The following is a 23,919-nucleotide window of genomic DNA, read 5'->3' as shown; positions in this document are numbered from 1 at the left end:
CTATATGCTTCAATCGTGGACTTCCGAACTCTAAACAGTAGCTTAAGCATCTGAAATAAACTGAGACATGCTCTCTGTCCAGGGCACAGGGTGGGTTAAGCACCCTAGTGATATACTTATCTCTGCCATTCAACAAATCAAACAGAATTTCCCTACTATTTGAGTAGTTATAGGATTTTAATTTATACTCAGGAACACTCCAACTCCCATCTTTGATCCTTAAGGACAGGTAAAGTATTTCACTCAAACTTACGAGCTATACTGCTATGCAAGAATATGAGAAAGCTTCTCAATAAATATTTATTAGAAAATATTCTTTCACACATTACACATTTATCAAATTCCTAACCTTTCCAAAAATCAAAATATTAGCTACTTAGATAAATTAACATTAACATTCATTTAAAAAGCACTTAAGAGAAGAGAGCTGTTCTGGCCAAGTAAGTCAATTCTAAATGTACATTTATTCTCTAGATCAGACTTACATGAGACAGGGCACATCAGGAAGCTAGTCTGCCAACTACCACCCTCATCAGTAGATATGGACCAGAATCTTCCTAAAGAAGTAACACCAGAAACTGTCTACCAAAACTTACAAGTGTGCTGACCCTAAGGCTAAAAGGTTCTATGTACCAGTGTCCCCATACTCTGCACATATTTCTTCAACACTCTCGTGGCAGAATCTGTGCCTGAGAACCATATCCAGCTCCAGCAGAAAAAATACTTAAGGAAAATTAATTCACAAAGAATACTGAACAAAAAGCTACTGGGTGCTTCAAGCTCCACTCCCAGAACCCACGGAAGATTACTTACTTAGCTTCTCTAAAGTGTTTTCCTAAAGCAATCAGCATAATCTTCCTGCTTCAAAAACTTGCTGGCTGAAATCTTCCAGGGGTCCTCTGACTCCATAAATTGCTCTATAAATAAACTCTAATACCTTTGTATAATGCATAAGATTCTTTATAAATTGGCTTGAAGATTGCCACATATTGACAAACAATGAAATTTAGGAGGTGTTTATAATTCCCAGTGTTCAGGGTGTACTCCAAACCAATTAGCTAAAGATGCCCAGAGAAGAGAGACAAGCATCTGCATTGTTTTCTTCATTCCAAGGGACTCAAATGTTCCGCAAGCTTGGGGAGCCACGCACCCACCATTGCCTCCTTCTCTAGATTCACCTATTACCATTTCCACCACAAAACCTACCACACAACCCATTTTTCTTTTTCAACACTTTTTTATGTTGTCTTCTTTGAAGGGTTTTGCTTAGGATATCCCCTCCTTCTAGAATCCTACTCCTCCATTAAGGATTGGGAAATTCTACCTCCCAGAAAAACTCAATTCCTACAAAAGGGTTCTTTAAATAAAATTACTGGCAGCACCGTGTGAACTCAGTGAGTTTGAAAGAAGAATATGTGAAGTTGTGAATAAGAGTGGTGGAGGAAGAGATATAAGAGGAGCTCGTGGAAGAGGTTATCAAAACACTCTATTCGTGTAGGAAATTCTCAAACAGTACATTTTTAAAAAGGAAAACTAAATGTCTAGTCACGAGAAAACCAACGAAGTTATCAACAAGGAAAACACACATTAAATAGAAATTCAAGCAGGTCTTTGCTCTAAAAATTGTGAGCATGACTTGGGAATCAGATAAAATGAAGAATCCGGCCCTGCTCTCACTTAATCCAGTGCATGTTCATGGATGAGTAGAGAGCAAAGAATCCAGTAAGAATTGAGGAAGCATCAAGAAAACTAGAGCTAGCTGGGGGCAGTCTCCTGCTGAAAGACTCTGGTGGATCCCAACCTGATGACAAGGGGCGTTTATAACAACAAAAGCAGGCGGCATTTGAATATACTGTCATCTGAAGCTTATTTTGAAATGTAAAACTTACATTCACATTGGTGAGACCACAATGTCTGCCACAAGTGAGAGAAAGATTCATTTGCAGCACGGAGTTTCCGAAGGGTTTCACTTCACTCTTGGGGTAAAGGTTTGCTAGGCTAGTTTAATTCACAACCACAGGAGCATACTGCGAGGGCTCTTCATATCACTGCAGACCAGGAAACAGAGGCCAATGCAAACCTCTAAAGGCCTGCCGCTATTGACCTGATTCCCAGGTAGGCCCCACTTGCCAAAGATTCCAGAGCTTTCAAAATGAATTTTCTCAGGGAAGAACAAACATATACAAGATGAGCCTGTGGGGACATACCCAATTCAAACCATAACAGGGTGACTGGTTCTCTGCTCTTTACAGATCAGCTTGCCTTGCTTCCCATAACATTTCAAATAGGCACACACCCATTCCAGAATCCTCAAATCCTAGCCAATTGCCACCGTTCTGTACTTCCTAGTAACTTGTACTGCCCTATTAGACCACTGAACACAAGGCGTCCAGGGTGCTCATGCCATGGGGCCCCTTCTGAAGGCCCAGGCTCCTATGCAACAAGAACACATGCAGCTTGGTGAGCAGCTGAGAGCCTAAGCAAGGGACAGACAGGGTCTACTGTCTGGCACTGGTTCTCCAGCAGCTACTTCAGTACTTTTTGCGCAGAGTGGCCACACTAAATGTTATCTGAACCCCATTTGGACCTCTTGAAATTTATATTTGGAATCATGGCCTTGAAAACCTGAGAGATAATTCTTCAGGGAACAAGAGCACAAAATAGAGGGCAAGAACAGAAGGCTCCACATTTTCTAGCGCGTTCTGAAAATAACCCTATTTTTCAAAACCCTCCTCAATGAGCACATTTCCCATGGCTACAGAGACAAGCTTGAAGCTTTGATAGTCCTTTGCTTTTTCTGCTGTCTTACTCTAATATTCTACACCATTGTTAACGTCTTTCCTAGGTTGGCAATATTGTCTCCAAGTATCAAACAATAAGGCCTCAGATAATAAAGGCAATTCCCAGTCGATTTCTCAGAATTGTCATGAAACTTAAAATGAGAATGTATGAAAAAGTCTTCTGAAACAGAAAATATCACACAAATGTAAGTTACAAGACTTATTATGAATTAATAGTAAGCAAAGCCCAGGGGAAATGCTCACTGAAAATGTTATGCTTTAATTTCTGGGGATAAATGAATGTATTATGAAGCTGCCATACTTCTGAATTAAAGATACATTCATAAAAACTGAAGCTTTATTCATAATTTGAATTGCTTCCAGAGGATGGTCCCAAGTTATTTGCTTTTTTCAAAATTACCTACATGTATTAAAAACTGTAGATATATAGAAAGTTCATTAGAAGTCAAGGAGTTTTATGTTTCTTAATGTTGTTTGTAGATGAATATTTGTATCATAAAACCCATGAGCATTCAAAGGATTCTATAACATAAGAAAAACTAGTTAAGCTAAATTACAACCCCAATCACATCTACAATGAGTAAATTCACATAGGACCACAATGGATATGCCACAATGAATCAGAAGTGCAGTACAGCTACAAAGCAAAGCAAGCTGGATAACTATTTCTACCTCAATTTTAACAAGGTCAAACAAACCCAAACAGAAACCATTCCTTCCCATCCTTTCAAATTGTTCTAACCCACCCTCTATGCTCATAATTAAAAATGGGTACACAACTTTCTCAGCTAACTAAACCAAGGTCAAAAATTGGGCAAGTCTAAAGCTAAGAACAGTCTCATTTACTCCAAAGCCAAGATAATAAGTATACTTGATGACTGAACAGCAGAGCAGCTAACAAAGATCATTTTGCAGAAATTTTTGACTATACAACATTAAAATTGACTGTTTATGTTGCAATGTACAGAAATGAAAAGAAAAGGCCCTGTAATGGCACACTTGACTGATCTGTTGGGAGGAGCCAAGAGTCAGTGACAGAACACACACCTGACTAGTCCAAGGTCCTAGGTTTGTCTCCACCATAAACACACAGACCTTGTCAGTCAGTGTCCCCTGCTTCCCCCAACACATCCTCCACCACCACCACCACCACCACCATCACCATGGAAAACTCTCAGTGATGAGTGATGGTGCTGTGCCTGCTGTGAATGGGTTGTTCCCAGTAGTTGATAAATAAAATGTTGATTGCCCAGTAGCCAGGCAGGAAGTATAGTCAGGATAAACAGACAAGAATTCTGAGAAGAGGAAGGCTGAGCCAGAAGTTGCCAATCAGACACAGAGAAAGCAAGATGTGAAGACAGAACTGAGAAAAGGTACCAAGACACGTGGCTAAACATAAATAAGAATTATGGGCTAATTTAAGTGTAAGAGCTAGTCAATAATAAGCTTGAGCTAATGGCCGAGCAATTTTAATCAATATAAGCTTCTGAGTGATTATTTTGATAAGCAGCTGTGGGGTCTGTGGAGCTGGGCAGGACCAGAGAAAACTTCAGCTACATCCCATAAAGCAAGGTGGCAGTTGTGCAAGCCTTTAATCCCAACACTTAGGAGGCAGAGCCTGGTGAGTTCAAGTCCAGCCTGGTCTACAGAGCAAGATCCAGGACAGGCACCAAAACTATACAGAGAAACCCTGTCTCAAGGGAAAAAAAAAAAAAAAAAAAAAAAAACTCCTCCCATAAGAAACCCTAATACCCCTGCCTCCTGCTCATTTCCCTGCTGCTTCTCGCTGAGCAGAGGCAGCACCCTCCTGTGTCTTGTTGTGCCCTGTGACTTTGTAGAATTCCTTGTTCCCAACAGCCAGGATACACATGTATAGGGGAGACCTCTCCCCTCAGAACTATAACACTTCCACTGGGGAAATTTTCCCCTCAGAGCTGTAACACACACACTGGGGAAATTTTCCCCTCAGAGCTGTAACACACGCACTGGGGAAGCCTTTCCCTACAGAGCTGTAACATTCACAGGAAGTAGGACCACTGCTCCTCAGCTCTGTCCACTCTTTCTAAAGAGTGTGTTCTTGATTCCCTTCCTTGATTTAACTAAACACTCTTCTGTGTCATCTAAAACTGTGCCTTGACTTTTGGGAACACAAGAACCTAAACTGATGCTGGGCTAGAGACCAGAGAAAACTGGAGGTTACCCCACAGCAAAGGATTGGTAAGTTTTCATTCATCTTTCATTTCCCCCACATTTTCTAAATATTTATTTCATTCTGAAAATATTTCAATCCCTTAAAGACAAAGCAAAGCTAAACAGTATCAAACCTGTACTCTGTGGCAGAACATCTACCAAGAAGAGGGCAATGAGCCTCCAGTTTCTCTACACATACATACTTGAGCTTTGCTGGATAATCACTATTATCCTTTCTCACCACCAAGTAGAATATGTTCAGAGATAGTGACTTCAAAAGAAGTGGCTAGAGAGAAGGTCCAGAGTGACACAGGCCTGACAATTGTCACTGAATTCCTATGTTACAGGATCAAAATCCAATTCCATAAAAAGTGACAAGTTGGCCATAGGGAGCAAAAGAAACCATGACTGAGTGGAGTCCTGAGTGAATGTATTGTTGACACAGAAGTTAGCCATGTCCAAAACCTGAGACCCATGGGAAAATGACAAAACTGTTACCCATATGACCCAGGCTAAAGAGAAATGGCAAAGCATTCATCCACTACAAATAACTGATCAGTATGTGCAAACTAGCTTTATGCTCCTAGATGTTTACAGCCTGGCAGGGCTTCCCTACAGAGACCTCCCACTGAGACCAGCAAGTCCTTCCCCAGGTGCTGTACTGATAAACACACACAAGTCCCCACATAGGAGCTTCACTGTGCAGGTGTCTGTCTTTTCTTCATTCCCTCACTGCCCCTGCTGTCCCTCATCAGGGCTCCAGAACCCAAGCTGCAAAGTGCATGGTACTTGGCATCATCTACGGGTTTACGAAGCAGCTTCTAGTCCAAGTAGCCACAATGCCTGTTGTTCACAGAAGACAGTAGAGTGTGAGTGTCATACAAGCAGAGAAAGGTGATGCTGTTGGCTAGTCCAGAGTAGGAATAACTGGATCACCTGTGAGTTGTCCCAGAGAGAAAATGCAGACACAGAGAGTATGACACCATGGACATGGTCTGGGGCTTGTACACTCTGCATAAAATAAGCTCTTCCATCAAACCAAGGACAAAGTGACAAAAAGGTAGCAAAAGCCCTCTGAAATGTAAACCTCCATGAATTCCAAACCTGATCCTACAGCATCTGTGTCCACTGACAGCTGACTAGGTTACCATCAATTCCCAGGGGCCTAAGACCACCATGGAAGGAGTAAGTTCTGGTATCTACAAATTCTTCAACTCCCAAGGCCGAGAGATGGGCTGGTAAAAACTGGTACACTGATAATTCTCCTTTGTCTCCTAAGTCTCTTCATTTGGCATTCATCATGAATACTCGCTTCCTATTAATGTGCTTCTATTCAGAATTTCAATTACACAACTAAATATGCACAATACATCAGGTCAAGGAGTTATGGAAAGAAAGGAGGAAAACTAAAGCATGGCAGAGACAATATTGAAGCGGAGCTTCAGTCAGAAGAGAAATCAAGAAGCCCCAAGTCAATGCTCCCTTGACAATCTTACATTACTTCTCGAGGCATGTGGGTCATAATAAAGAGTTTTATTAGGATCATGATTGTGAAAAACACACATTCAAATCATCAGTCATATTCATCACTGCACATTCTCCCTTAAAAAAAAAAAAGTTTTACAAACTCAGAAATAACACTGCCTGTAACTCTATATAGAACTGAATTGTGACCCTGCACCATCTATTGGAAGTCAGTACAAATCTCCAGGTCTGTGCCACTCTGGACACTCTCTAGCAGAGTCCATTGAAGCTGTCATCCTAAACATATTTCTGCTCCATGACAAAGGAACATGTGTGGTCCACACTGAAGCTCAATGTGTATCTGCAAAAGATGCTGGAGGAGGCACAAGTTACAAGGTTCACAAAGAGATGCTACTCTGGGGATCAGGAGTCCCTCCTTGGAGTTCCCAGTCACCCACCACCTGTGTGGCTTCAGAAAAGACATTAATCTTACTGTGCTTGAGGCCACACAGAAGAAGGCAGTCCCACCAGTTGTCTTGGAAGACTACCCAGAGGAGGAAGAGGTCAATTCAAGCATCTTTGGTAAAGGCTAATTTTCACTATCAACTTGATTAGACTTAGAATAGTCATGAAAACAAATCTCTGAGTGTGTCTATACAGGTGTGTCCAGAAAAGTTTAATGGAAAGAGTAAATTCACCCTGAATGTGGGTAACACCATCTCATGTACAGGAGACTGAATGAAAAGGAGGGAGTGATCAAAGCACCTCTCTCTCTCTCTCTCTCTCTCTCTCTCTCTCTCTCTCTCTCTCTCTCTCTCTCTCTCTCTCTCTCTCTCGATCCTTCCTGACATGAACACAATGTGATCAGGGCCTCACACTCCTGCTGCCGTGTCTTCCCCACCATGACCAACTGTAGCCCTTCAAACCATAAACTAAAATATATCCTTCCTTCCTTGAGCTGCACCAAGACAGCTGTCATAATTACTGTTCTACTGTAGTGATGAAACAACATGACCAAGGCAACTTATAAAAGGAAAAGTTTAACTGGGTGCTTGCTTACATTTTAAGGGGGTTAGTCCATGAACATCATGGTAGGGAGCACAGTGGCAGGCAGGTGGGCATGGTACCAGGGTAGTAGCCAACAGCTCACATCTGATCCACAAGTTGTAGGAAGAGACAAAGACACTGCGTCTGGCATTGGCTTTTGAAATCTCAAAGCCAATCCCGAGCGACACACTTCCTCCAACAACATCACACCTCTTAATCCTTCCCAAACAGTTCCAACAACTGGTGATGAAACATTCAAATATGTGAGCCTGCTGGGCAGTGGTGGCACATGCCTTTAATCCCTGCAATTGGGAGACAGAGGCAGGCAGATCTCTGTGAGTTGGAAGCCAGCCTGATCTACACAGTGAGTTCCAGGACAGTCAAGACTACATAGAGAAACCTTGTCTTGAAAAACAAAAACAAAAACAAAACAAAAAAAAAAATCAAACATGTGAGCCTACAGGGGCCATTCTCATTCAAACCACCACAAAAGGTTTTGGTCCAGAAATGAGAAAAACACACCTGTCCTAAATTCTTTTGTAGAAATGTTGTAGTGAAGTGTGCTTTCCCACGTGAGCATGGGAACTATGGGATCTGTTGCTTCATCCCAAGGCTTTGTGCCATCAGGATGAAGAGAACAAAATACTCATTTCCTTAATTCATCCATTCAAGAGAACCAAAGTCACTATACACACATCACCCACAACAATGCACTAGACACTCTAGGAAACCAGCATAAAACTCATCATTTTAAAGATAAAAATCCCTATTGACATATGTTTATGACCCAACAAGAAAGATAATAAACTGAAGAAAATTTAATTGACCAAGTTCAGAACAAACTGCCAGCCTTGCACATAGCAGTCAAACAGTATACAGAGCCCTTACCTGGTAGACAAGGAATATGTGCAGCCCAGGTTAGGCATCCTCCTGAGCACAAGCCCAGGTTTTTCCACTGCCCTCCCCCTTCTGGACCAATTCCCTCTGAGCACTACTTGCACATGCAAGTCATGAGGTAGTCCCAAAAGTAGACAACCAATAGGAACCTAGTACTTATAACTGAGTGTACTTGTTAGTCATCTATGTTGACTTAAAAAAAAATTATACTTATTTACTCATTGGATGGGAGGCACTCAAGTGCTAAGATGACTAGGACAGGAGACAACCAGTGGCAGTTGGTTCTCCCTTTCCACCATGTGGATGCAGGAATCCACACAGGTTGACAAGCTTCATACCCAACACTTTTACCCACTGAGCCATCTCTCCAGGCCACTCATTGAGCCATTCTGTGAGCCCTGTATTGACTACTTTCCAGAAGAGCAGGAAACATCTGTAATTTGCTCTTTCCCACATCTGTGCACTGTTCTACAGCTAATATGCTAATGAGATGATGGTATATTCCGAATGACAAGGATAATGCCTGGTAGCATCAGGACTTCAGTCAATAAACAGATAAACTAGTAAGTTACACATACACATAACACACACATCACTCTCCTTCTGTTCGAGACTGCAATCCTAACTCTAGATGGCCATCGGGGAAACAAATGTCTCTGTGATGGCCTTGTAAACTGGTTTGAGCTTCAGAAAAGCAATCTGACAGAATGTTTAAGAAGCCTTAAAAATATTCCTTCTCTTACTTCATTGTGGGAGCCCATTCTCGGGTTCCTCGTGACTTTACCCAGCAGATCCAAATAGAGGATGATCAGGACCACGGGCCTAAGTTCAGGTGTCTGAGATGGTCTGCACTTGGCTGTGCTGGGGGAGGAGGTCTTTTGCTCTACCCCTTGGCGTCTCTATAAAAACCCTGGGGCAGAGACAGTCGGGCCCATTGGAATAGGTTCCAATAGGCTATTTTCTGTTTATCTCTGCAAGATTCTCCGCAATAAATCCTTCTATCTAATATTTCCTGCTGCTGGCACTCAAGAAAACTCTGGGGAGCTGTGGAGTTGGTGGGTAAACTCCCCACACTTCATATTCTAATTTGCTTTCTATTTCTGTAATGAACACTATGACCAAATACATGGGGAGGAAAGGGTTTGTCTGGCTTGGATGTCCCAATCACAGTGGGTCACTGGAGACTGTCAGGGCAGAAGCTCAAGCAGAGGCAATGACCACGGGAGAACATTGTTACTACTCATTTCCAAGTTTTCTCAGCCTGCTTTCTTAGACAACTCAGGACTACCTGCCCAGGGGTGAAACGACCCCCAGTGGATGGGTCTCTCACATATCAATTATTAATCAAGAAAATAAACCACAAATATGCCCACAGTGCATATCTGATGGAGATATTCCCCCAGTTGAGATTCTCTCCTCCCAGACGACTATAGTTTGTGTCAAAATGACAAAAAAAAAACATACAAAAACTCACAAGCACACCACCCCATAATACCACTTCTGGACTCTCCATCACAGGAAACTGAGTTTTTTAATAAATGAAAATCTGGAATATATGTATCAATTTAGGAAACTAACAGTGTAGAACTTTGAAACACTCTGCTTATGCATCAGTAATCATCCAATGCTGACAGACCAGACTCTTGGGACTCAAGCCTTGCTCAGATACTCACTGCTTTAACTCCTAGAGTACTTAGGCCACAGCTACCAAGATTAACACACATCAATCCGTATAATGAGTAAAGTGAAAGAGTCTTTGCTATTCTGTGACTTCAGGATGATCCAAGTTCTCCACGGAACAGTCTGGTTACCATGCAGCCCACAGCAGATCTGCATGAGCAGCACCTAGAGGCCCAGGAGACATTAGTGTGAAGTCCCATTCAGCTGCTGAGGCCGAGCCTTCCTCCTAGCACAGTCTCCAGGCCTAGTCACCCAGACCCCTTGTTCAACAACACAGGTACGGGTGGAGTCTGAGTACATTCCTCCAAGGACCCATGCACAGTCGGGCCAAAAGGTTCCAAACAAAAATTAGCTCAAAATGGGAAGGAAGACTATGCCCAGACTCTGCAAGTGACAAGGAAGATGGGGTGTGACTGATAACTGAGAAAAGACTAAAGAGGGGCACTTGGCCCGCAGCTTAGAGTGAGCTGGTAAACCCTCAGAGGGCAAGAGACACATTGAAATCCAGCTATTTGCTCAGCTGAACACCAGACATGGAGGAGATGACCATGGAAATCTCCTAACATTACTTCCTGTTTTTGTGGGTCTATCAACTAAACTGGAATGATATTTGTTCATTTGACAAATAACAAAATTATTTCACATTGTCACCCATGCACTCCCCATCCTAATATGGACTGAACATCCTTCCATTTCAAAGTAAAAAATGCCCCCCAATTTAAAACTTTTGTGTATGAGCATGACACTGGAAGTGGAAACATTCCACACCTGACCTCTTAAGAGACAACCGTCAAAATGCAAGTGAACAAAAATACTGTACATTCAGCCTGTGTTTATAGGTTCACCTGAAACTCGATTCATTTGTATGTCAACAAGGGTTGTATGTCAATTATTTCACTATTTGTATATAAAATGTTTATAACCACAAAATCCAAAACATTGCAGTCCCATCAGGAAAGTGACACTCATATAACATTTACACTTACTAGCCTATGGTAGACTTAGTGAGTTCAGAACTAACTCCTGTAGAAATGATGCTGTCTTTGAAAAGTCCCAGGAGCTGGCAAGATGAACATGACATCTCATGCTTAATCCTAACACTTAGGAGGATGAAGTAGAAATCATCAAAAGTTTGAGGCCAGGATGGTCTGCATAACAAGTTCTGGGCCAGCCAGATCTGCACAGTAAAACTCTGTCTCAAAAACCAAGGAGAGGGAAGTGGGAGAAAGAACAGGGAAAGGAGGAGGGGGAGGAAGAAAAGATAGACCCAGGAACTTGCTATAGAAAAAGGGCTGGCAAAATATCTCCAAGAAACCACAGGCTGGGTTTTAAAAAGTATTTGCTGTTACCTTGCTTCATTTTTATTTCCAATATCTAGAATATTTTTGTTTTGATTGGTTTTTTGGGTTTTGTTGTTGTTGTTGTTGTTGTTTCAAGACAGGGTTTCTCTGTGGAGCCCTGGCTGCCCTGGAACTAGGCTGCCTCTAGACCAGGCTGGCCTTGAACTCACAGAGATCCACCTGCCTCTTCTTCAAGAGTGCTGGGATTAAAGGCGTGTGCCACCACCTCCAGGCTAGAATATTTTTAAAAAGACAAAAACAAAATTAAGACATCAGAAAATTAATTTTGTTTCTGTGCCTTGTTTCTCTAGCCTTGGACCTTTTCTTAGTGCCATATCTAAATAACAAGCCCACAATGGTGGTCAACAATCTAGGAATAACTACAGATAGACACAGAAAAAATAACTAAGTAGAGCCCAGAAAAGCCATGCCAACTGTTCCAGAAGACACTTGGAAGCCCCCAAGGAGCACAACCTCATTTTCTAACACTTTGGAGATGACCAGATGTCACAGGCCATTATCTAAATAATCTGTCTCACATCCATTAGTGCCTCTGTCTCACTCCCATCTCTACACACACCTGTCACCTCAGAAATTAACCAAGGGAAGAAATTTGCATAAAGGTTAAAAGAACCATTTCCCAGGTCCCCACACTGCTAAAAGATTTCCAAAACAGAAATGTCATGCCAAATACTGTATGCACCTCTCTGAAAAGACCGCACAGAGTCAGCATCAGGTGTCTCCAATAAATGTCATAGGCCAAAGTGGAGAGAGAACTTTCATATCACTCTGAATCAGCGGGTATACTGGGACACAAACAGACCTAACATTCAGATATTTTATAGTGCACACATATGCACATATACATCCAGTTCATGGAGTCTTCATCCATGAGTTCAAACATATGTTGGCAAAAAATAATTAGGACAAAAAAAAATCCTGCATATGTACTAAACAGATACAGACTGTTTATTGTTATTATTTCCAAACAACAGAGTGTAGCAGTCTTCTGAATAACATTTACAGTGTGTTAGGAGTCATAAATCATCTAGGGATGCATGAGCATATTCAGGAGGATGTGCTCTGGTGATACATAAATAGTATATTGTTATAGGGTATTTATGTACTTTGGTATCTGTAGTGGCTGGAATCAGCTTCCCAGCAGATAGCAGAGACTGTATATATGAAGGTTTTAACTACATCAAAAATGGTTTTGGAGTGGGTAAGGAAGTCTTTGTCCTCAGCTACTCAACTCAGTCATTTTTAGCCATCAGTCAGATCTCTAAGACATACCCTGCAGGAAGGCCACAATCAGTCATGCATTTTTGTTGCTCCAGCTATTAGCAGCACTCACAGAAAAATAGGAAACAAAGTAATGACACCATTATCAAGTATTATACCTAAGCATTCTTTCATTTAGTTTTCATTTTTTTGAGACAGTTTTATATGTGGCCTAGGATGGCCCTGAACTGTTAATCTTTCTGCCTCTACAGGAGTGTGTCACCATGCCCATCTTAAAACATTCCATTTTTTTTTGTTTTTTTGTTTTTTTGTTTTTCGAGACAGGGTTTCTCTGTGTAGCTTTGCGCCTTTCCTGGAACTCACTTGGTAGCCCAGGTTGGCCTCGAACTCACAAAGATCCACCTGGCTCTGCCTCCCGAGTGCTGGGATTAAAGGCGTGCGCCACCACCGCCCAGCTAAAAACATTCCATTTTAAACAGTCCGGAAACTCTGAGGAAATTTCTACTAAGTAACCTTAAAGTCACAGTCCAACATGGCCACTGTCCTTAGAGAAAGAAGAAATGCAAGAAACACAGCTTCTTCCCTTCTGTTCTCCAAATGTAAGAAGACTGCAATAACTGCGGTCTACCCACACACAAACCCAGGTCTTCTGCTTTAAAGACAGGCATGGGTGTTTCCAAACACAGGAAGCAAAAAGAGCTGGAACACTGTGCTTCAGAGGAGGTAAATGTTTAAATGAAAAGCCTTTACAACTATCAGAAGTAACAGCAAAAGACATCAGTCTTCAGTTTACACAACTAAGTAGCCACCTGAGATGGCTATTCTTGGATGTCAACTTGACTACATCTGGAATTAACTAAAGCCCAAAAGGCTGGGCACACCTGTGAGAGATTTTTTTCTTAATCAAATCATTAAGTGGGAAGACCCACTTCTAATTCAGATCTCTGAGGTGGGAAGATACACCTTTAATCTAGATCTTTTGAAGTGGGAAGATATACCTTTAATCTGGGCTACACCTTCTGCTGGCACCCTGTATAAAGAACAGAGATGAAAGAATTGCTTGCTCTCTTTTTGCCTGCTTGCTCTCACTCTCAATAGCAAGTCAATTCCTTTACTAGCATTAGAGCCGACTTATTCAGTGTTCCAGTGTATACTGAAGACCAATTGAAACATTCAGCCTCCTGGACTGAACTGGATTCTTGGACCTTCCACTGGTAGACAACCATTGTTGAACTAGTTGGAATACAGCCTGTAAGCCATTCTAATAAATCTCCTTTGTGTGTGTGATGTGTGTGTCTGTCTGTCGGTCTGTCTCTGTGTGTATATATTCAAGCATTCACAGAAGTATATACACACACACATCTACACAGATTCATTCTGTACATTCTGTTCCTCTAGAGAACTGTGACTAATACACCATCAGTGACCTAGAGCTTGTGCTGACATCTAGACAGACAAATCTCTGCCCTTCTTCTGTACTTTGGAGTACATGGCTCTACAGAGTGAACTAAATCTTTCTGCTATAGCAACCAGCACTAAAGCTGTCAGGAGCAATGTCACTAGCTATTCAGGCTATGATGCAGTTACAGCAGATAGTAATTGATAATTCAGATGTCAACCCACCAGACTAATGATTCCCTGATGAACACTGCCATGCAAGGCTTGCAAGGCCACCAATTCCAAAAACAGTTGCTCCTGTCTGTAATTTCACATGTGCAGAAACAACTGTAGTATCTTCCCAATCCTGCACTAATTTTATATGACATCTATATGTAATCTCTTTTTTTTTTTTTTAATTTTTTGAGATAGGGTTTCTCTGTGGGAAAGTCCTGGCAGGCTAGCCTCGAACTCAAAGAGATCCGCCTGCCTCTGCCTCCTGAGTCCTGGGATTAAAGGCATGTGCCTCCACCACCAAGATGTATGTAATCTCTTGATTGCATCTCAATCTTATGGGCACATAGATTTGTGGATGGTCAGGAAGATGACTTCTCGTTAAGCTGTATAATTTTGATAAATAGAAATATACTAAAATATGCTTCATAACTAGATCTATTGTCCCACAAGGACTGTAAGACACTTAAAGCCTGATTTGTTCCTTTTACTCAGACTAACATAAGAAAGCAACAATTTCTCCCCAGTCTAAGACAAGCTACATATATTTTGCTGATTTGAAACCTCAGAACAGTTTCAAACTAGACTGAATGACTCTGTGAATGGATCCTAAGTTAAAATCTTTACAGATATGTACAAGGTCAAAGCTGCAGATGTCTAACCAAGGTCATTAACACAAAGCAACCTAAAAAATCATGCCAATTCTTCACTTGCCAAGTCTGGCTGATAAAATACCTATGTCTTGAAGCTTGTCTCACCAGGCACTGTGCCCCTGGCCTCTGATCACAGTCTGACACCAGAAACCTCGAAACCTTACACTGCCAAGGCAAATGGCTCTGTCCTTATCCTTTACCCAAGGAATGTGCTATGACCAATGAGATGCAATTCTTGTAACTTTTTTCTCATTGCTTCAAGCATCCTATAAAAAAAATGTACTTAAGCTAGGTGAACAAAGAAGCAAGAGGGAATTGAAGCTGTAGAAAGAAAATTAGAAAATAAAAGAATAGAGAGCAAAAAAAAAAAAAAAAAAAGAATAAAGAGTATGACCCTCAGACCTTCATGTGTGAAGGTATTATAGAAATTTTTCCATCCCTGCTTCTGAGAAGCATTTCTCTGAGTACCCTGGGTAGTGCCACTGAGGGCTAGACCCCCAAGCTGCTAAATAAAGCAAAGATAGAAGAGTAATTTTGTAGCATAAGTCAAATAATAATAAAAGACATTCCCTTCCTATGTGAGGAATATACCCCAGCAACTCGGCTAATGAGGATAGCATGGGAAAAGGCATTTTTGTGACTCATCATAGTAAAACATTTAAGTATGACCTTATGATGGTTTGAATAGAAATGGCCCCCATAAACTCATGTGTTTAAACGCTTGGCCCATAGGGAGTGGCATTATTAGGTGGTATGGTCTTGTTGGAACATGTGTGGCTTTGTTGGAGGAAGTGTGTCACTGAAGGTGGGCTCTGAGGTCTCAGATGCTCAAGATACACCCAGGGTGGCAGTCTCTTCCAGCTGCTTGTGGATCCAGATGTAGAACTCTCAGCTTCTTCTCCAACACACGGCTGCCTGCATGCCACCATACTTCCTGCCATAATAATAGTGAACTAAAACTCTGAGCCAGTCCCAATTAAAAGTTTTCCTTTATAAGAGTTGTGGTGGTGGTGGTGTCTCTTCACAGCAATAGAAACCCTAACTGAGACAGACCTAAAGAATTATAAGAAAGAAGTTAAGGAGAATATAGCCAAGTCCCCAATACCTTTACCATATGTTAAAATTGCAAGCTTTTTTAGTATGAAACCAGTTAGAGTGGGGATGAGACCCTGGTATCTCTCTGTTTGTTTCTATGTGGTTCTCTGTTTAGTACTGGGATTGCACTCAGCCTCCTGCATGTTAGGAAGTTTCTGCCTGAGTAGCATCTCAGCAGGATGTGAGCCATGGGCACTGGGATAAAATGTCTTTCTCTCCTCTCAACTCTGTAAGAGAAGCTGAAGACAGAGTACAACCTAGCTTCCTGCTTACAAGTTAGCCCTAATGAGTCCAGCTCTGGGAGACCTCATGTATCCTCCCTAGTATCAGTGTGAGGTACTGGAGACCCTGTGACATGAACACACCAGCTGAACTGGGCCAGCACCCCTAGGCATGGCTCCAGTTTTGAAAGGCACATAACCCCATGTGTCCTTTTAGGGAGAGAACCAATACTTTCTTAGCAAAGTAAATGCAGAAGAATGAATATGTTTCCTATTTTTCCTCTGTGGATAAAAGCCATAAGTTCACTTTATCTGAATAAAAAGAAACCCAAGTGTTTACCACGGCTCCCCTCCAGGCTTCCCCAGCTTAAATAGACTTTGAATACTTAGCTTAGTTTTATTTGAAAGCAAACTTCTGACAGAGAGGGATAGAGCAGAGCTATATTTTAAAATTCACTAGAATCAATGCATATTTATTCAAAAGGTTTAAACAAAAAATTTACTCAAGAAAGTCAAAAAGAAAACCAAGCACTGCTGACATTTTTAAGATAATATTTTAAATAAAATAAACATTTTAAAGTATAAATTCAGAGAGTTGAGGAAAAGGCATATAATGACATTTAAAGATTACTCTATTTTAAATAGCATTTTTAACATAAAGAGTGTAAAGGCTAACAGTAGTTTCCCTCCCAGCAGTGACTCTGAATCCAGGATCTGCTGCTGGGTCTCTGTGCTTTTCACACTGGTGTGTCATGGGACATTGTGCTGGAGTCTGGATGGTGAGTGCAAATTCTGATCGACACATATGAATTGACTTCATCTGTGTGACATTCACTTAGCTTCTCTCTGCTTCCTTCCTGCTTTCTAACACTGAGGACAATAGTACCTACCTCCTAGGTGGAGACTGGAACCCCTGTGGACTTGCTTGTGGGACTGCAAAATCAGACAGCCACCATAAGGAAACAGTACAGAAAAGCCTGCAAAATTGAACACAATCTTATTATATGGTCCAAAAGTTCCACATTGCATTGTATGAACATAAGGACTAAAAGCAGGGATATAATAAGATACCAGAAATGCATTGTTATGGTCACATTATCTACAATAGTTAAAAACAAAAGCATAAGCCCATCAGAAGATGAATGTATTAAATGCATACAATAAAATGTATTGTATATATAGAATGAAGCATTCACCAGCCTAGAAAGGGAAACTGCCAATACATGCTACAATATGGATGACCTTGAAAATACTATGCCAAATGAAATGAACCACTCATGAAAAGACAAATGCTACATAATTCCACTTAGATAAGGTATTAACATTAGGGTGCTTTACTTGGCTATGCTTATGCCAACAATATACATTTCCTTAGGATTTCATCCATTCCCCACACATGTAAGTTGTAAAGTGTATGCTAACACACAGCTGATATCCCTCAATTTCAGCTCCTATCTTACTCGCCTGCCTCTCTGACTCCCTGCAGTCCTTACTGAAGGCTAGTCAAAGACTGATCCTCCACCTCTGAGCTGTATGCCTTCTGTGAGCAGCTACTTCAGCACTAGGCTTCTTTTTCAGGAAAACACCCTTTCGTGTAAACACCCACTGCAGTGGAATGAAGACAAAGAAGCCACACATCTACACACTATAAAGCTAACTACAGAGAACACAACTGATTGTCATACTTTAATTCCTAAGCTGCTTGCTAACAATCATCTCAGAAACAGGCTCAAAGGCTAAAGCTACCATACAGATCTGACAGGAGGAAGGAAAGAAGAAAGTGGCCTGCTCTTACATTCTTTTACTTGACAGCAAGTGAGAGACTGTGGGCACCCACAGAGGTTTCCTAGTGGGTACTTACTCAGGAATCTTACAAGAATCTGAGCTTGCTTTACTCAGCAGGGCTGCAAAAGGGGATGATTTGACCATGGGTGTGGTTACCAGGTGTTTGGAAGTGTCTACACTTGGCTGTGTGGTGTGCTTTGATCTAGCAAGGGGGAGGTCTTTTGCCCCTCCGCTTGACATTGTTATAAAAAGTCCTTTTGAATAAACGGAAAAGGCCATTGGGTACTGACCCAGGTCCTCCCGAAGCTATCCTATGTTTCTATCTTTCTCCTCTTCACTATCTTTCTAATATTTCTTATCCTCTCTCAGCCTCATAAGAATCCTTGAAAAGGTGGGAACTGGCCTCCCACAAGAGACTATATTCTGATTTGTTTTCTCCTCAAGACAGGATTTCTCTGTATAGCCCAGGCTGTCCTAGAACTCTCTCTATAGACCAGGCTGGCTTTGAATTCACAAAGATCCTCCTGCCTCTGCCACTGAGTGCTAGGATTAAAGGTGTGCACCACCAACAGCCAGCTTCTATTGATGCTCTTAAAAGTATTTTATTATAAAATTCCCAAGGAAAAAATAAAAATAGGGCTCAAGTAGACCAATCCCCAGGTAGCCAGCAGCACACTGCATTTTTACCCTGTCGTTTGTTTTTGCTCTTTTTTGGGGAGCCTGCCACCCAGCTCCCAAAAAAATCATACACAGAATCTTATTATTATTTATGAATGGCCGGCTCAGCTTGGCTTGTTTCTTGCCAGCTTTCCTTAACTTAAAATACCCTGTCTACCTTTTGCCTCTGAGCTTTTCCCATTCTCTCATTTCTGTAAATCTTACTCTTACTCTGTGGCTTGCTGGGTAGCTGGGTAGCTGGCCGCTGATGTCCCCCTCCTTCTGTGGCTACTTCCTTCTTTTCTCTCCCAGATTTCTCCTTCTATATATTCTCTCTCTGCCTGCCAGCTCCACCTATTTCTCTCTCCTGTCTCACTATTGGCCATTCAGGTCTTTATCAGACCATCAGGTGTTTTAGATGGACAAAGTAACACAGCTTCACAGAGTTAAACAAATGCAACATAAACAAAAGTAACACACCTTAAAATGATATTGTACAACATTACCCTTTATGGACTACAAATCTAAACTTTAGAAAAATAATTTCAAAATTCGGAAAAACAGATGTATGTGTTCTTCACAGACTACTGCCTCAGCCCACCACCCCACACACCCTTCTCCCCTTCGCTCAGTAAATGCTACAATTCTCCTGCCTGCACACTTCCTTCCCCTAACACTTCCTCCTAAACAAGGGACCACAAATCCAAGTGCCTAATCACAAATCTAGTAACCCCAAAGACCCCAAATGTAAAGACAAATATAGTGAATGGCTAACCTCAAGCACTAGGGTAAGTACCAATCTCTAAATTAAAAATAAAAACACACTTATCTTGTGCTTGCATATGTTTATAAACATAAAGAACAACTGTGCTTCATATATCTGAATTGTACAATACCAAGTATGCCTTCCTATGTAGGCCATTCATGGGTGTGTGTGTGTGTGTGTGTGTGTGTGTGTGTGTGTGTGTGTGTGTGTAAAACACAAAACTTCCTTTTTGATGACCCTAGAAGTTTTATCTGCTAATGAGATTCATTTCCTTGTAGTACTTCTCACCTGTGGCAAATCTGCCACCTCTCATTTGTTTGAAAAGGAATTTTTAATCACCCAATCAATCAAACCCTTGACCTTCAGCCTTCGCAGCCACTTCACTATGGTCAAAATCAGCACTGAGAATTCATGCTGCAAACACTTCTGTTGTCCTCAAGCTCCAAAATGCCCATGACAAGAATATAATTTGAGCAAGCCCTCTGACACATGAAAAATGGTACATAGAGTCTGGAAATGAGCTTTTGCCAAGACTAATAAAAGTAAGGATATACATTACCATTAAGTAATAACTTTTCCTCCACTGAGGTTTAAAGGATTAGAAACAATTGAAGTTTCTAGATAGTGAAATCTTAAAAAACAGTCTATTTTGAAGTTTAATTCATTTCCCTTCTTTATGATAAGGAGTCAGGATCCTTCCCACTCTCATCCCACCTTAACCACATGGTGCCCATTCTTTCCTGCTTCATCCTGTCAGTAGAGAAGCAAGCTACATCTTGCCTAGGCCAAAGCCTCATGGCTCAGTCACTTCAGCTCAAGACAGACCCACATTTCCCTCACTAAGCCCAAAAGCACCTCTCTCTTGCCAATCCCATCCAGTAGCAGCTCCCTTCCTTCTCAGGGCTTTATCTCTTTCTTTCTTAAAAAGGAACAGACTTAGTATCTACATGGAGCTTCGTAAACATTTCCACTCACAACCCCTGTGCACCAGAAAAGGTTTACACTGCCCTGGATATGTAGTGCATAAAACAGATACTCACATCAAATATTTACTGATAATAAATCATTATAAATGTATTTTATAACATTTCTTAGTATGTACATAATTTCACTATTTATTTATATGAAGTAAATTTGCATAATAATGAAATAAATGTGTTTATTTTTACATAAAGAATTCAGTCTTGCTTGAAAGTTTAATCATCCCTGACACAGATGTAGAGCATCTTTAATGTTTTCAGAGTTGACTGATATTTTGATTTAGTAAGTATCAATACTAGACATGCCACTTCACACAAATATTCAGTAAACAATGGCAGAAGTATGTTCAGTGCCACTTCAGAAATTGCTGAATCTGTCCTAATACCAGGCCAAAATCTATGGAATGATCTTTTATGAAACTTACATCAGCAAATCAAACCATTTTTTAAGTCATACATTCTAACACACTACAAATCAAAGAAAAACTAACTCAATTATGCTGAAGAATGAAGGTAGTAAACACTTTGTTCCCATAATTAAAACATTTGATATTTACGAGGGCAGAAAAATGTATGCACAGTAAAAACAAGGCAAACAATAACAACAACCACGCCAGGGCAAATTGCCCATGCTGTGTGCTCAGAACCAAGGAAGCAGTGAAGTCACATGACACAGTGTAGGTGAGTGTAGCCAGAAATACTAGGGATTCAGTACTGGTTGGACTTTGCTTTAATTTTTGGTTTCTGTATTTTGAAAAACTATTGCTGTTGCCAAAGCCTTGAGAACTCCCACATGCAGTTACATGACCTGACACAGCATCACAGTTTTCAGGAACTGACACTGAAGCAGCCACCTCCAATGTCTCATCCAGCTATCTGTCAGCACAGTGAGCACTAGGCCTCCACTCCACTGTCCTGGAGGGCTTTCCCACTGGGGTCAGAGGCTTCCTGTGTTACACAGTAGCCACCTCTGGGCCTACCTCACTTGAACTCTGTTGAATCCCAACAATACCACTTGAATCTTCTTCAAAATTGGGTCTCTGTAAGGGGCTCTCTTCCTGCTTTTCTCTCATCTCTCTGACCATTTCAATTCAGTCTCCTTCAAAGACTTGTCCTTCAATCATCCCTCTCAGAGTTCCATCACTGGCTATGTAGACCTAGTCTCTGCTACACGCTTTAGTGGAACTATCTTCAAATATGATGAGCTTGAAATGCCAATGCTATATGTCAAAGTTCCTCAAGGTTTTCAATTCAGTCGAGCATCCCTTGGAGCTTCAGCTTACATATACATCCATGTGTGGGGCTTCTACATGTGAGTGTCCCTTGGGGATCTTCTACTTGGCAAATCCCCAACCTTATTAATTTACTAACTGGGAGAATGTTACTAACAACCGCCTGGGCACTCCACCCTGAAAACTGAGAGGCATCTAGTCTCCTATTTCTCCTTTCCCTCCACCGCTGCTGGCTCAGACCATCAGTCTTACCTTGATTACCAGAACATACCACAAATACAGGCCACTGCTGCCAATCAACACATGTACCCTGACCAGCAATCCAGGCTGCTGGCAAAAGTATCTGTGTCACAGGAACCGATTTCCTACCCAAAACTCTCCAAGAAAAAGTAAAAAATTTTAGATTCATAATTTGTTTCCTTAACATCTGATAAACCTCATGTCTTGCCATCAACTATCCCTCTCCAAATATCAACCAGCCAGAAGCACAAACCTGTGTCAAAAATATCCTCAACCAGGAAAAGCCCACCAATGTCTCTTAGCTAAGTCCTGTTCTCGCTGAAACCCTCCAGGAAAAGCTCCCCTCTGCCCATCTGTAAGGGTGACCCTGCCCTCAGACCTCACATCACCTCAACATCTACAGACTTTTCTGAAGTTGTTGACATTAATCTCTCTCACTAAAATATACACTCTTGGGAGGAAGGAAATGTGTCTTATTAGACTTTCTATACCTAACTACCACATATTAGTATAATAAGTCAATGATTTTTTGTAAAGAAACATTATTTTTCAAATATATAAATATTTAATTCTAAAGGCAACAAAAGTAGTAAATAAATCTCTAACTCATTAATAGTACCAAAGACAACAATTATTTTTCATGAAGCAAGCTTAAAACTCCATTGTACTAAAACTAATAAAAGGTGAACAAATTTTTCTTTCTCTCACTGAAGTTGAGCAGTCTAGGAATCTGAAATTACCTGGCGTCTTAGACCATTTGTTCCCTTCCTGCCAACGCTGAGGCACTTTGCCTTCAGAAAAGGGTTGCAAGCAGCAGTAGATTTGAAAATGATGCTTAGAAGTTAGAGGAATAAGTTTACCATTGAAATCTTCATAATAAATGAACGAGGGCGAGGCTAGCAGCTTGCTATGCCAGAGGAAACAATGCTCCACGGGCTGGGGAAGTGGCTCAAGGGGTAAAAGGCCTTTGTCCCTGACGGCCTGAACTTGATCCCCAGGGCCCATGGAGGAAAGGAACAACTGACTCCTGAATGCTGTCCTTCGGCTTCCGTGTGTGTGTGTGTGTGTGTGTGTGTGTGTGTGTGTGTGTGTGTGTGCGTGCACCATGGTATAAGTGGACCAGCACCCGCACTGTCACATACAACAACGTACACTAGCAATAAATCAATGGGTCCTGTTCCTTAAGTTAGAAAATGTTAACAAGACTAAATTATAAAAAGAAATACAGACTGATTGTCTGGTGTCTGATGTTCAACACATACCTTACCATGTACATATTTTTATACCTATTTCCACAATGTTTCACGGTGAGAAGAAAGCAGGTGAATTCTTATATATGGTATTATATGTCATTGCTTCCAGTGAGACATCCATTCCAGTAAGTGCTCCATGGAATATTATCACAGCCCTCTTTCTGCAATTGTTTAAACTGGCACCAAAGGAGGGAAGGAAGGAGTGGGGATATTAGCAACTAAGGCTAACCTCACTGGTATCAACCAATCATACATCAGCTAAACCATGGTACAGCAACATCTTCCAATCATGTCATCTAAACAGTACTGTCACCCTAGTGCTCTGTAGTTCACACAGAAAAACAGAACATTTTACTTGAGAAAGCATACTGTTTCTCCTGGCCTGTCTTGTTTTCAAATCTTAAAATTTTATAGGTAAGCATTACTCTGTGTGTGTGTGTGTCTGTGTGTCTGTCTGTGTGTGTATGTATCTGTGTGTGTATCTGTGTATGTGTATCTGTGTGTATGTTATTAGGGACTGAATATATAGAGTCCTTGAACATGATAGGTAAGTGTTCTACTACTGAGCTACATCACAAGTCAGTGAATTTTAAATTGCCAATGAGTTATACATCCAAATTACATGAAATTAAAAGTTCCTGCATAGCAAAGGAAACTATCAACAGGCAAACTGATTAAACAATGAGAGAAAATCTTTCTCAGCTATAATTCAGACAGGAGTCTAATATCTACAATATATAAAGAACTATAAAAATTAAACACCAA

General features: G+C 41.1%; 1 protein-coding gene and 1 long non-coding RNA gene across 10 annotated transcripts in view; one reads left to right on the top strand and one right to left on the bottom strand.

Moving 5' to 3' along the window:
- The window catches only part of LOC143273462 (uncharacterized), a 56,623-nt gene extending 53,555 nt beyond the window's left edge, over positions 1 to 3,068 (top strand). The window contains exon 4 of the long non-coding RNA XR_013051568.1: positions 2,846 to 3,068. This is a non-coding gene — a long non-coding RNA (uncharacterized LOC143273462). The remainder of the gene's footprint in view (positions 1 to 2,845) is intronic.
- The window catches only part of Fars2 (phenylalanyl-tRNA synthetase 2, mitochondrial), a 448,933-nt gene that overhangs the window by 396,069 nt on the left and 28,945 nt on the right, over positions 1 to 23,919 (bottom strand). For 7 of the 9 annotated variants that reach the window (XM_076573181.1, XM_076573185.1, XM_015990774.3 and 4 more), the window contains exon 2: positions 17,132 to 17,218. The exons of the other annotated variants lie outside the window; for them this stretch is intronic. The gene's annotated coding sequence lies outside the window, so the exon portion shown is untranslated. The remainder of the gene's footprint in view (positions 1 to 17,131; positions 17,219 to 23,919) is intronic. 9 annotated transcript variants of the gene reach the window in all.

The sequence above is a fragment of the Peromyscus maniculatus genome, chromosome 5 (genome assembly GCF_049852395.1).
Source record: "Peromyscus maniculatus bairdii isolate BWxNUB_F1_BW_parent chromosome 5, HU_Pman_BW_mat_3.1, whole genome shotgun sequence".
Classification (NCBI taxonomy): domain Eukaryota; kingdom Metazoa; phylum Chordata; class Mammalia; order Rodentia; family Cricetidae; genus Peromyscus; species Peromyscus maniculatus.
This window is presented reverse-complemented; position numbering and strand designations above follow the sequence as displayed.